Source organism: Peromyscus eremicus, chromosome 8a (assembly GCF_949786415.1).
Source record: "Peromyscus eremicus chromosome 8a, PerEre_H2_v1, whole genome shotgun sequence".
Lineage (NCBI taxonomy): Eukaryota > Metazoa > Chordata > Mammalia > Rodentia > Cricetidae > Peromyscus > Peromyscus eremicus.
Window position 1 is genome coordinate 28,111,639 of NC_081423.1, and position 14,927 is coordinate 28,126,565.

Here is a 14,927-nt window from a genome sequence, read left to right on the forward strand (position 1 = left end):
CATTCCCCCCTGCCCCCCAAACTCCCTCCTCTATCCATCTCTTTACAAGCCATGTAACTATACACTGTTTGGGACAGTATAAAAGTGACTCCTATTGCAACCAATGAAATATGGTGAACAGTACAGGTCTGTCTTTGGTTGCGCGCTGTCTTTAGGAGTGTGGGTAGATGAAGATAAATCTCCCTTGCAAACTATTTCTCCAGTTACAAGCCTTTGTCCAGAAGCAAATGAGGGTTTTAATGTTACAGTACTTGTTATAATAGAATTTTAATTGCCTTAATCCTGGTAAAGTATGACACACACACACACACACACACACACACACACACACACACAGAGAGAGAGAGAGAGAGAGAGAGAGAGAGAGAGAGAGAGAGAGAGAGAGAAAGACAGAGAGACAGAGAGACAGATGGAGACAAAGACAGAGAGAAAACATTCTTTTTTTTGTTGTTTTGTTTTTTTCGAGACAGGGTTTCTCTGTGTAGCTTTGCACCTTTCCTGGAACTCACTTTGTAGCCCAGGCTGGCCTCGAACTCGCAGAGATCCATCTGCCTCTACCTCCCAAGAGCTGGGATTAAATTCTTAATGGGGAAGAAAGCTAAGCTCCCAAATGAAACAAGAGAAAACTGTACCACATTTTCCTTTGAGGGGCCACTTATAAAAAAAGATGTAGTTTATGAAATTGATTAGGTGGAAACAATCCATTGGCATTTCCTCTTTCTCAGATGGACTTTGCCTTCAGTGGAAATACAGTGACGTTTAGTGTGCTGTGGTGACTTTTAGTTTTAAAGGCAAAATGCTTAGTTCCAGTTGTGAACACGCCCCCAAGCTCACTTGTATCAACTCCACCGGACAAGCTGGCAAATTAGCTAGCTTGATCCCACACAATAACTTCCAAAATGGCCCTCGATGACTACAGCACTGCACTAACTGTTTGGGGCACAATAGTTTCATAATATAATAAAAAAAAAAGTAACGGTGTTAGGCGACACCTCTTTAATAAGATACTGTTCGCGCCTTTGCCATGTGCTACGGGAGCTGCCTCTCCCTCGGTGGGGCTTTTGATTCCTCTCAATAAGATTATTTCAAATGCTCTAATCCTGAGTCATCGACATGAATACAGAAACCTGGTGACATCTAATGGATGCCTCTTAGCGTTGCGTTAGCTCTTGCTCCCTTCCTTTCTCTCCTCTCTTTACCTGACAAAATGCTTAGGAACACTTGGGCTCTGCCTCACAGGAGCAGCATGGGGGTCCCTCATGAAATATAAAGGAGGAAAAGAGCCTGGTGGAGGCCGGCGAAGTTACAGAGTGAAGGACCATAGATTAAAAGTAAATGCCAGTAAATCCTCCTCTGTACACTCGCCCCTTCTTTCATTGTTTTCTTTAACGCTTTAAGTGCCAGGGCGAGGGGAGAAGAGAAGAGAGCTGGATGAAGTGTGTGCCGGCCTTTGAATCGGGACATGGTCGGTCACTGTACGAATAGTACAGGGTGTGCGTAAGACTGTCCACATTTTCATTCAGACTTTGTAACGAAGGTGGTTTTGGAAAAAAGAAAAGCTCTTGTAATCACTATCGAGAATTTCTCAAGGACCCCCCCCCCCCCCGCGTCCCCCCCCCTCCCCCGCCCCTTTTCTTTTTACTCATTCTCTGTTCAGCTGACTAAACATTGATGCTATGTGTGGGGATGGGTATTGTGTGAGCGGACAGTCCTCTGTAGGGTGTGGACACTGGGGGCTCACGACGCTGTACAGTCAGGGTGGAAGTCCTTGTAATCCATGATTTGAAAGTGATCAAAGAGTAAAATATCTCGTCCTCTGGCATCAGCTTCTGTGTTTTCACACGGAATTGCCCCTGCCGGAGCTGTCAATACTTAGGTGAGCTGGAGGGCCCACACTGGATTCGACACTGGAGACTCATGGAGGAGGAGCTATTCCTGGAGGCACATACATACTTCCCTCCATCTTTCCTGAGCAATCATGATCGACCGAAGCTCTCTTTCACTCCGTTTGCGGATCGGATCTGACAACTACCTTCTTGGCAATTAATTATTGTCCAATACTTAACTATTGAGGAGTTCTCCCCTTTGAAAACCATGTTTCCCATTTGTTGATGTTCTGATCTGTTAGTGATATCTCATAATTAAAAAATAGTTTGGGGTGCTCTTCCCCAAAGGGAAGTTAGTGAGTTTGAAGAACTCTAGGATTGCCATTAGGTTTGATCTCTTTCTCTCTCTTTCACCACACACACACACACACACACACACACACACACACACACACACACACCAGAAAAGAAGACAGAAAGTGATGAGTTTCTTTTCACTGATGGAAAGTTCTTTGGAAAAGGAAGTTGGTGAAATGTTCACTCAGTGATCGTTGAGACCATCACCAACAGTGTAAGAAAACCTGTGTTTTCCTAAATGGTTTCGATGGTTTCTTAAATTCTAATTCTAATCTCTATGGCATGCTAATATACACCACAGAGTATCTTCAAACAACTCGCTACCATCTTCCTGTGGCTACAGGCAAAGGTTGCCCTGTTTGAGACATCTGTATGTTCTTACAAAGGCCAATCTTTGAGCGTAATAAAACAAAGTAAACAAAATCCCTGATCGCTGTAAATTTAACAGTTACATACATAGGCATAATGCTAGCAGATTTTAAACACTGTAAAGTGTGATATTGCAGAGGATCCCTTTCCCACCAGTGGACTCAATCTGATCGAGCATGCAGCTTAAGGGACTAGCCCCTGAGCAAATGACAAGAAACTCTGCACCTCCAGCTCTCAGTTTGATTTTTCCTCTCGCCATCCTTTATTACCTAGTGGGGCTTCCCATACCTCATGGCGTGCCCTTTACTCCCCTTTCCTTGCTAGCCACATTTCACCTCCTCATGTGTTCCCCTAAACACAGTTCTTATCCGGTTTCTTACTACTTAGTTACACATTTAACTTGTGGGGTTGAAAATGAAGTAACAATCCGGAGAGAAATCTGAGGAAGGCGGAGTACAATGGCAAAGACAAAGACTTTGAAGCCCCTTGCTGTCAGGTCAGCTTCTTCATGACTGCTTAGTACCTTTGCCCCGAGCACCTCAGTGCTCCAATCTTCAAAATGGGAACATTCATCTCTATTGTGGATTACAACTTCAAGCCTCACTACTAACTATATTGACTTCTTTAAAATAGAAGAACACAATACAAGACTGAATCAAGATGCCCAAGAAAGATTCCCTTGGGCTAAGTCAGCTCATACATGGGCAGACCCCATGGTTTTCTTACACTCCTCTGATATAGTCTACATGTTGGTTAAGACTGTGGGCAGTGGAGTCAGATCAAATCCCAGCTCAGCTAGCATCACAGGACCCAGGGCCGTTCAGCTGCTCTTAGCACCCATTTCTTCATCCATAAGCTGTGTCAGCATAGTGCTGGGCACACAATATATACTGAGAATGACATGGCTGTCATTTTAAAAATACAGACTGGAATGAAGAGATCGCGAAGACCCTTTGCTATGGAATTCAGACTTCAGCATTTTGTGGTATTGCCAAGCATGGTAGGGCAGACGGGCTCCAGAGAATGATGACAACATGCTTTTGGGGTAGTGGACACAGCTGTGGGGTGCTGCCTATCCCCGGCCCTCAGCACAATACCTCACTCACGTGCAGTAGAAGCTTAGAGTATGGTTTTGTGAAAGGAGGTGAGAAGCGCAGTTGTTGAATGGGATGGTCTCATCTCTGCCTCGAGACAGGCTTGTTACAGCCACACAATAAAGCGAAGTGGGGCTGCTATTAAAGAATGACAAGAAACAGAAAATGCAAGATAAAATATTAAATTTGTTTCAGTTGAAAATGTTAATCTTCACACGATTACCATGCAAATCTCCTCGTTGCCTAACTGTTTAATTGATCGAGTAAATCACAGAGCTGACAAGTAAGTGAAAACCCCTGCTGTTGGTACTCACACAAAGCACATTTTCAGGAATCTATTCTGTTAAGCGGTTTGTCTATTATACATGCTAACATGAATTGGGGAAATAATACATGTATGTCCCATCTTGAGGAAAGCAGCATGTTTCAGAATTTTCAGGAAAAGGTTTTTTGTTTGTTTGTTTTTGTTTTTTGGTAGGGGCAACTTAACTATGCCCCAGCACTATCAAATGTGAAATCAGCGTGACAGTGGCTGGTGCTTAAGCGTAGTAACATGGTACTTTTGGTGAGGCAAGGGTTAATAAATTCTCCCTTCTTCTCTCTTTCTCTACCCCCACCCTCAAGATCCTCCTGCCCCCATCTCAATCCTATCATGTGCCTGGTTGACGCTGAAAGGCGACTTGAAGTTGCCCATGGGGCATCCCTTTTCTCAGCCTCCTCTGAGGTCCCCTGGGCAGATGGGAGCTTGCCTTCTGTCCTTAGGACTCAAAATGTACCAGGCACCAGGCCCAGCAGCCTGGCTTCTCTGACCTGTGAGCTGGTGAGGAGGGGAGACAGACATCTCTCACATCTAATAGGATGCATCTCTGCGGCTTTAGGATACGCCCACTGAAGGAAGTTCTCCCTTGCTTCCAAGATAAGGTGTCATTCATGAGAGCAATGTGCTGAACTAATCAGGTTAATTGAGAGGCCCGGAATCCTCATTGAGTCTATCTTTCCTTCCTGTTAAAGGCAGATAGCGCAGAGAGAGGATTTTATAGGATCCTTGCTTTCCCCATAGCTTATAAGATCTGTAGGCAGGTAGAGAATGGAGACTCAGCAGAATGCTGTTTGAGCTCTGTGTACATGGATTCTTTTTTGTAGGACAGCATAACCTTAAAGAAATAACAACCCTCCTGAAGATTGAGAGATTGAGTGCCATCAAGTGCCTGATACTGCTTTTGTTCATTAACATTAATCTCACCATTTCAGATCAGCCAAGAAAGACAGTTGGAGAGTCCAGCCAGGAGCCTCCATGGGTATTTTATTTATTATTGAAACTTAAAGCAAAACAAAACACTCCACGAAACACCTGAATGTGGTGGTGTCATTAGTCTGTGTAGCCTCTTCAGTTTCTTTGGTATCTGAAGTGGACACTGGAGGCTGAGAACTGCGTGGTTGGCTCCCTGGGCCTCTCCATGAAGTGGCTGAGCAGAGGAGAGAATCTGGTTCAGCAAGTTCCTTTTGGAGTGGATGTCCCCTCTTTCCTCTCACAACGGTTAGTCCTGGGTTAGTTTTAAATAGTATCATTGACGACTCTGTCCCCACCCCCCAGCCTCTTTCCATTCTTTTACTATTATTTTTTTCTTGAAAGTTCCAGGAATGACTTTAATTATCTCCACAATCAAATTCTCATTGCTGCCTCTGTGCAAGTGTGTAGTCATAGATCGCTGGGATTATTTTCTTTAGCACTTGGGGATAGAGAAGCCGGTTGTTTCCAAATGAGAACCAGCTGGCTCTACAGGGCCCTCATTTAGCGGGGAGCCACTCTGTATACAAAAGCCTTCGCTCAGGTCAGTCATTATGGGCAAACCCCAAATCAGCCGTGTTTGGTTCATCTCTCTTTAGTAACTGTCCAGTGAGGTGTGATTAATAGTAATAATAATGATGATGATAATAATACAAATAATAAAATGATAAACCAGCACAACCAACATATTTAATTCTGTCTCAGCTAAACACATGGGTTTGGAAACAGCATTGTTCCTATGGCAATTATAGTCATAAACCTAGTGTTCTAGCGTGTTTTTGTGAACAGTTAAGGTGTATATGTGTAGCTTTAACTCTCTCCTAAGTCAAAAAAGTCAAATGAAGCTCATCTTTCAACACAATCTTTTATCTGACAAGCAGAGTGGACAGATGAAAGGCAGATAGCCACGTTTTTGGTCCCATTAATAGAACCAATTGGAGGGCGGTGATAACTGCTATTATCTAACGTCTTTCTGCCAGCCCATGAAATAAAGGCTGAGATGATATCCCACATATATTCTTCTGTCTTTCTAGTTTGTAGAAATTGCTTTGTTGTCATACCTTGTTCATCTCTAATACACTAGATTTGATCTGAAATGAGGAGAGTACTCTCGCCAGTTCACCAGATACTTTGGAAGTGTATGGAGGAGAGAAGGAAACATCCATGATATAGAACCACAGGAAGCCACTTGCTTATGAAAATCATTTGTTTTGAGAACTCAGCTTGCATTTTTAGAAGATAAATGAGTTGGGGCAGGGGTGCTGCACTATCTATTAAGTCAGAATGAAGGTTTTAGAAGAAGCATGTTCACAGAGTTCAAATCCAGCTCTGCTAAATTTTAACCTCACAAATGTAAGAGATAACTTTGCATTACTAATAAGAATATGTGCCTTAAAAAATCATGGCATGCTTCTTTTATACTGACATCCACACAACAAAATCATATGAAGAAAGGGCAAAGACCTAGAGATTTATTCCCATAGGGAGTCTGATCAATACACTGAGGATCTGGTCTATGCACTTCTAATTATTTTTATTCCTAGGATTTCCATATTGAAACATGATTTGGATAAAATCTTATCTAATGAGTTTTTTTTTTGTGTGTGTGTGTATGTGTTTAACCAATGACTTTAGATCAAATTATAATTCTATTGTCTATTTCCTGTGTCTGTCTTTTGAAAAAAAATTTCTGTGGGTTTTTTAATATATAAAAAACCAAATAACTGTTATATTTCCAGTCAGTCAAATTTGAACTGAATTTTACTTCCTGTTTCAAAGGTCAAGGCAGGCTGACCTCAACAGCAGTGTGGAGGCTGCTGAATTATTCATATCATTGACTTTGTGTCAGCTTCCACATTTGTGGAGAAGGATGTTTTATTCATTTATCTCATTTAGAGTTCTTCTCTGCACCTGTTTCTACCATTAAGTACCCTGTAATTTGCATTTGATGCTAATTTAGTTTCATATCAGCCTGGTCCCCCCTTGTTAATTTAATTTTCTAAGACCCTTTTCATTACAGTAGAACTGTTTTTCCTCTTTAAAGCAAACATCTATACAAGTAATTGTATAAACTGCCTTTTAAATAATATCTTTTAGAAGATTCCATCGTTTAATTCCTTAATTTCTATAATTAGCCATGGTTTGATTAATGTTTCAAAGGGTTAAATTGAAATGCAGAATTACTCAAATACATACTTGAATAATTTCTTATAGACTTCAGGGTTAGCGTTGTGGAATTCTGGATAATTCTCAGAACTGGGTGACTTAGAAACAGTGGTTTTCTTTATGTAGAACGCTCTTTAGTTTATGAAGGGCAGGGACTTTCAAATCACTGCACTTACTTTCAACATTAATTGTGAAATGTTAGCTTTTTTCTTTCATCAGACTTCTGATAGATGGTGGCTCAAAGTGTTTCTGCAACATTAGTAACAACACCCCCCCAAACAACGAGGGCAGAATTAGGTCCAGTTCCTTGAACTATTTCGGAAGCTCAGGCTAATGAATTTCTGTGTTCCATTATAGATTTCGTCCTCATCTTAAATCCTCATTTCTGTCTGCTGCACTGAGTTAGTTTGCTTGGGAATCTGTCAGCTCCTCAGAAGGGTTTTCATCTAGCTTTCTGTCATTTATGTCTATATGGGCACCACTGGACTACAATTACCACCTAGAAATCATGGAAACTAGGAATCTGTTGTTTGAAGGAGGCCTGACTGAAATGGCTGTGACCTTGATGAGAAAGGCCACATCCCCAGGATGTCTGTCAGGGAGTTGGCCATCGTAAGAACAAGCGACTCACATAAACTAGGTATAGAGACCCCCAGACTGGGAAAGGCTTCTTCCTCGTTCTGTTCTGGGCAGCTGATAAAAGCATACCAGTATTCCATGAGTTCTTCTCGGGGTGTAGGAGGATGCTGAATAGAATAGGAATCAAGCTTTAAAGTGTGTGGAAATCACCCAGAAGGAAGATTCTAGCCATGGCCAAATATTACTAAGAAATCAGCCTGAGATCTCCACTTGGTCTGATCTGGTCTGGTTTGTTTTTCATATTCTCTGGGGATACCAATGGTGCTGCTGCAGTGGGCTTCTAGAAAGATCTTTCTCAGGCCTGTGGAAAGTAGAATATGAAGAGGCCTTCCCTTTTTTCTCTGTTAGAAAAACCTCCCAGGATCTACCTCCTACACCACTGTTCTTGTGGTAAAAGACAAACTTCTAGATTCTCTAGTTGGCTGCTTCATAATGTTGTTTCCTAGCCGGATTGAGGGTAGACTGGAAGATTCTTGGGGGTTCTTTGAGCTTGGAGTTTTTCTCGTGTACTCTCTACCACAGGGAAGTTTTCATGTTTTATAACGTGTTTAGCTTTTTTGCTTCTGCAGATGGATTTAAACAGCATAGGAAATAATAGGAAGAAAATATAGGCTCTTTATTCATTTATGTGTTTGCTTATGGACAAACCTACATCCCTGATGTAGGCTTTTTTTTTTTCTTAAGTTGGAGGAAAACTGTATTTCTAGAGAAATCTCTCTAAGCAGCCAGGTTAAAACACAATGACCAATAAGAATACAGAAAAGTTTTTCCCATTCAATTCTGGCTGATGCAGAGACTTTTACGGTTAGACGCTCATATCTTTAGCAAATAACCTTTGATCTTTATTTAGACACAATGAGTGAGGAATGGACAACACATTACTCACATACCCTTCACAGGCAATGAGACAGAGAGCATACAGGGACTTCCTTTTTTTTTCTTTTTTTTTAATAGACAACCCTCTGTGAATTGCATCATTTTAGTTTCTACAATATCGGCCTTTTGTTGTTGTTGTTGTTGCTTTGTTTTGCAAACCCATATCTTGGATGGAAAATGAACAGTCTAGCTCAGACAAGCAAATCCATCACCCAGTTAAGTCTGAAATGCTTTCCAAAGGAAAAAGGATGAGACATTTTCATCCGGGTGGAGTGGGCTCTCAGAGATTACAGCCCAGTCCTTTCGTCTTAAAGATGGGAAACCTGAGGTCAAGAGGAACACAGCAATCTTGCTCCAAGTAGCCCTAAAGCCAAGGCCATAAGCCCAGTCCCTGGCTCAGTTTCCAGTGACTTTTCTGCTGTCCTGGACCATCTGGGTCTCGCTCTGTTATCTATTCTGCCTTCTGTGAGATCAGCCTCAGGGAAGGGAGCAACTTATGTTTTCTGTGTTTGGGTCCAAGGAAAACCCTGTGTCCCATGTCTCTAACAAGGCATCAAACACTAGTTAAGTTGTTTGTAAAGAGTTATGACAGTCACTGGGGGTGAGGTGGCCACGGGGTAAGGAAAGGAGCTGCTGTACTATCCCATCCTAAAACTGTACTTGACTCTTTAAAAGCTCACACAGCTCACTTGTTTGCAGGCATGCTCTCCATACTATATCACAACACTGCGGAAAAACGGCGTCTTTGTTTTTACTGTCCGAGGTATTTCATCAATAGTCATTTCCCAGTAGGAATTTTGGGAAGAGTCTTTTAATTTCAGACATCTCATCAGCAGAAGTTGTCTCTGGCTGTTATCTTTCTCTGGAAGGTACTGACATATATAAATATTGAACTTGGCAATTTTCAAAGTATAGTCCCCATTTTAAAAATTACCTTCTGGTTAAGCCTCAACAAACTTAATAAATGGCCTTTTCCAAAAATAACACTAAAGGAAATGAGGTATTGTTGCAGAATATAGTTTTAGAAAAAAATGTCATACAGAAAAGAAAGAAATGGGGCACTGTACTTCCACCTACTCAAAACCGCTTTGGTATAGGACTTTGTCCAAGCCTGCAGGCTTGCCACACTTTTGAATGACCATCAGGAGGACAGAAATCATGGGGAAGGTGCAGGGAGAAATTTCTAGTCCCTGGCATCACTTAAATCTGAACCACAGACCGATGATTCCAGAAGGCAAAGGCAGTGACCTTGCAATCGGAGGATGCCCACCTCTCAGAGAAAGGAGGAAGCAGTGGTTATTTCAGACTGTGAGTGATGAGCCTGTGAGGCCTGCCTAAAATGTCCAGCTTGACTTAGGAGACTCAATTTTTTATCGTGCTTCCAAGATGGGATTAAATTGTGGTCGAAAGCCATATCTTTTCTGTCTACCTCCATCCACTGTCTGGTCATTTTGGATCAATTTTAACAGGTGCGATTATACATTTATGGATCTTCTTTGTTTTTCCTTTCCCCAAATCATCACCAACTGTTCCACAAGCTAAATGCCTTTGTGCTTCCAAATATTTTAGTGTCTGGAAGCAGACAGAACAAGTCTGTTAAACTTACCAACAGTGATTTCATGATAGAATGTTCTCTGGGTTGAGAGCTCTTGCTTACATTCAGAAATGGCAAAGGCATTTACCAGTTGAGTCAATGGGACTCGGACAGGAGAAACAAGCAGTGTGACAGTATGCATGTTTAGTCAGTAAGTGTTCTTGTAGTATCCACTGTATAAAGGAAATTGGAGCACCTGGGTTGGGGACTCCCTCAAAGACGTCCAGGGGGCTGATGCATGAGGGAAATTATATTTGGGGTATACTTGTCTCTTCCAAGTCACCCCCGAATCCATCCATTTTGCTTGACCTTGCCAGGCCATTGCCCTGGTGTAAATGTTAGATTCGAAGTGACTCGATTACTTAACCGGATTCAGTGTAGGTAAATCTCCTACGATTCTCATTTTTAATCATTGTTAACTCATACTTCCAATTATGAGTCAAATTCAAGTATCACCTTCTCCCAAGTTGTCGAGTCTGTGATGGAACCACAGATTCGACAAGCTAAGCTGCCCATTCTGAAGCTGAGTTTTCCATTTACATTGAAGCTGAGAAGTGACTGTGGGTAGATTTCTGAGGCAGGGCACAGGGGAGCTGGTGTTCAGGGCCGCCTCTGTGTTACTTAGGAATGTGAGCCTCAGCAAGGCTTTCTCCTTCCCTGGGCTTCAGTTTTCTCATTTATAAAATAAGAGAACTAGACACTTCAGATCTTTAAGTCTCCTCCTTTCTCTGATGATTTTCCTCCTGTGTGCTCTAATAAATATGGTCAATTTTGAATCTGGTGTTGGGGGATAGCCTATTGTTGCACTTGTGTGAGCATTGTGTGAGACATAAAGAGTAACTTCGCAGTCAAGACTGAACAACAAGCAGGGTGCTCAACTACCTTTCTCCTCCTTCACTATTGTGTCCAAGGTACCAGCTAGGTAATATGGATAAAGCAAGAAGCACAGCCCTCATCTGTTGCTAAGATCCACCTTAAGGCACAAGGTTACTGAGGGAGATCATTAGATGAGCTTCCTTAGGAGGCTAATTGAGTTGGTGTATTTCATTTATTGGTAGCATGAGTTGGGAAAGGGATCTAGTAAAAACAAAACTGTAGGCTTGTAAAACGTGAGGAGTGTGGACCGACATGTTATCTACCTGAAATAGTACCTCGGAGAGGCCATCAGTAGAGGACACCAATAGATGCAACATCCTACAGTTGTCTTACTGAATTCCTCTGGCTTAGACTTACCTTCTGGGTCAAGTGAGCTAAAAGAGAATATATGAGGCATGTATGCCAAATTACAAATTTGCTCATTAAGTGGCTATTTACTCAGCATACCTATTTCCCATGTGTACTTTTAGGGCGGAGAATTCCCTTTAAGGCCCCCAAAGTATGAGCATCTCAATGAAGATATGATGAAGGTATATGCTCTGATAATTTCCCATGCTGGCATATAGCAATATTGTGTGACAGGCCTTGAGCTTAAAGAAATGAGAATTTTAGAAAAATTTAAAAACTGTTTCATATATATATATATATATATATATATATATATATATATATATATATATATGTTTATATATCAACTTTGTCTCAGATGAGAATAAGGTCTTTCTTCTTCCCTCTTTCTCTGCCTCCTTCTCCCCTCCCTTCCTGTCTCCTTCCCCTTCCATCTCTTTCTCCCTTTCCCCTCATCTTGGAATCTCCACAAATAAACATTATAATGTTTTGACAGATTCCCCAAAGAAACAACATTTTATGCCCCATGGATGATGATTCTGGAGACTTCTCAGGGCAGAAGAAACCCTCCCAGGATTTCCTGTTTCTCATTTCCTTTCCTTTGCTTCTTATTTTATGTCTGGTAAACGTTGACTGCAAGCAGGATCAAGTATGAAGACAAAGCGACCACAGAGCTAGTATATAGAATATCAGCTCTATCGAAAGGCCGTATAAAACCCCCAAGAAACAAGACCCATTGTTACAAGAAATCTGTATGCTTCTGGAATTTTGTTGTAAATTTATATCAGCAATAATGACCTTGATTCAGTAACAATTAGCAACCAGCAAGTGGTCACCAGCCCCATGGTGCTTTGGCCAAAACCCCTTCCAGTGGACATGAAGTGGTCATTTATCCCAAGGAAGTGCCCCAAGGTGGGGTCTTCCCCTCTTGCCATCTGACTGTAATTTAACCTCTGATTTTTAAAAGGCCCCAGGAGCAAGGAGACAATGGATATTGTGCTTTGGGTATCATAAGGAGTTTATTTTTACCTAGCAATGTATAATTGGGTATCATCAGGTGGAATTGGCAAAGTTGATAATTGCCTTATTTTCATTTGGGGATTCATTACTTATTTTTGTGGCTACAGTTTCTGCTGGTTTGTACTGGTTTATCAGGTATGCACACAGGTCATTCTGTTTGTCATTCTGTATTTCTGTTGCGTACATGTAGAGGCACACAAATGCACAGATGTGTTTATGTGTGGGGAGGAAGGAATGGAGAGAGGGAGGGAGGGAGAAAGGGTGGGGAGTGAATGCAATTCTGTAAACTAAGGGGTTAGAGACTGTGCCAACTTTGTCTTTTCCTGGGTTATGGATGACCTGGGTCAGGTGGTGACTGGCATTCACAGTTACATGTCCTGTGTGCTCTTATGGTAATTTTTGTTGTGGGATGATGATGGTAACAGCCAGCATTTCTTAAGCTGCATGTCTGCTACACATTCTCTCATTTAGACCTTGCAACCCTACTTAGTAAGTGTTCTCTTTCTCTGTTTTATAAGGAAGGCAACCCCAGCTCCGGGTTAAATAACATGTTCAGGTTCAGTGCTGCTGTTAGGTAGGGGAGCCAGAATGCCAGCCCTGCTGTGTCCAACCCCAAAGATCAGGATCTTGATCCTGACACTCTTCTGCCTCACTATAAAAACTAACATTTCCATTTTCTGAGTGCGGCCTTGAATACATTCATTTAGGCAAATTTCCACCCTTTGCTGGCGTAATTGCTAGTCCTTTTGTTGGTCATTGCTCCCCTGGGCTTCTCTCAAACATGGTCAGAGGTACCCCAGACTTTTTAAAGACTGAAGAAAGGCCACATGGCCCTGCATAATTTGACCGAGACAGCTGTGCAGTGGGTTGTCTCATTTAAATTACAACCACAAAAAGAGATGTACCAGCCTTCATGGACACACAGCTAAGGGCAGGAACATGAAACCCTGTTCCCTAAACCTGCCCTGGGCTGCTGTCAAAGGTAAATATGCTTTTCAGCAGGGTCTCAGGACCACTGAGGAGACAGCTATCCACCACCCGCCCCCAACAATTATCCCTCCCTCAGGCCTCTCCTAGAGGCTTGTTCCTTTAAACTTCTGGGGAGAAGGATGTGTTAGGATAAGTCATTCCAGCGTGGCATAGTGGACAGACATGGGAGCTTGAAGAAATCCACTGGAGAGTTAGGGAGAAAGATAAAGGTATTTAAAAGAACATCTCACTGTGGCTGGGATTTAGGGAGCCCATTGCTCGACACTGAACACAATACCCAGGAGCCCCTAGCCCCCAGCCTCGGGGAGATTCATATGATGGGACAAGCCTGCTTTTAGTACAGGCTTTGTTACCAAGTTTCATGTGTGCATTTCCACACTGGCTGTTTTCCTCTATCCTTCCGAATTGGGGCTGAGAATCCCACAGTCAGCTTCCTTTCCATACGTCGTCTTTTCTTCCCCCTCCACTTCCAAATGGAGAGAAGCACTGAATACATGTCTGTATTGGCATGCTGTCGTTTCCTTAGATTATGTATTTTTCTCTGTTTAGTGATCTCTAAATATAATTTACTTTATTATTTAGTTCCCTAGTCCATTGTCTCTAACCTTCGTTCCTAGTAGATGCTTCCCAAATTAGTTGTTTTTTTTTTTTTTTTTTTGGTTTGGTTTTAATAATTGTGTCCTTTTGAAACAAACGTGTTTGTTTCCCAGAAAAGTCCACAGCAGTGATATATCTTTTTATGAGTAAGTATAGCATTAGCCTGTGTGGGGAGGTACCATCCACGTTTGTAGAAATACATGATTGCAGCATGACTTTTCTATTACAGCAATTAAGGCTAGAGAATGTATTTTAGGACTTTTTGTTGGGGGTGAGTTATAGCTGGTGGGTTACAAAACAAAACAAAAAAAACCCCATGAAAGTGTTTAATGCAAAGAAGGGAATGGGTGGGAGGGTAATCGAAGGCAGGGGGATGGCTGTGACTAGAATGTGTTAGATACATGTATGAAAGTGTTAAAGAATAAATGAATTGTATAAACTAAGTATGTGTATTTAAAAATACATAAACTGTATCTGTAAGAACATCCTATCAATTAATAAATTGGGTGAAAATTTAAAAGCACGATTAATGGAAATAGAGATGACGTTTCTTCTTAGAGAAAAAAAAAAGGGAAGATTAAAATGTAGACAAACTGCGTGTGTTGGGCTGTGGATGTGACTACTGCGCCTCCGCCGTTCAGATTTGCTGGGATGGAGGCCCCGGGAGCGGGAGCAGGAACACCCCGTTTCTCACCACCCCCACTCCATGCCTCTCAGTAGTGGCTTTGTGGGACCTCATGAATTACTTCTTACAGTTAGGGCTCTTTGGTGCAGAGTGCGCTGTGGGCAGCGGAGCCCAGAGCCGGGCAGGCGGTGTTTGTGCTGTTGTTAGCGACACGTAGCGAGTTCCTCCTGAACGGAAAGGCCCCGGCTCCAGTTTGTCGCCA

The 14,927-nt window shown here is 42.1% G+C and overlaps 1 protein-coding gene across 2 annotated transcripts in view; it reads left to right on the forward strand.

Annotated features, from left to right (window-relative positions):
- Ebf1 (EBF transcription factor 1) overlaps positions 1 to 14,927 on the forward strand; it is a 389,967-nt gene that overhangs the window by 31,437 nt on the left and 343,603 nt on the right. The window lies entirely within an intron of this gene.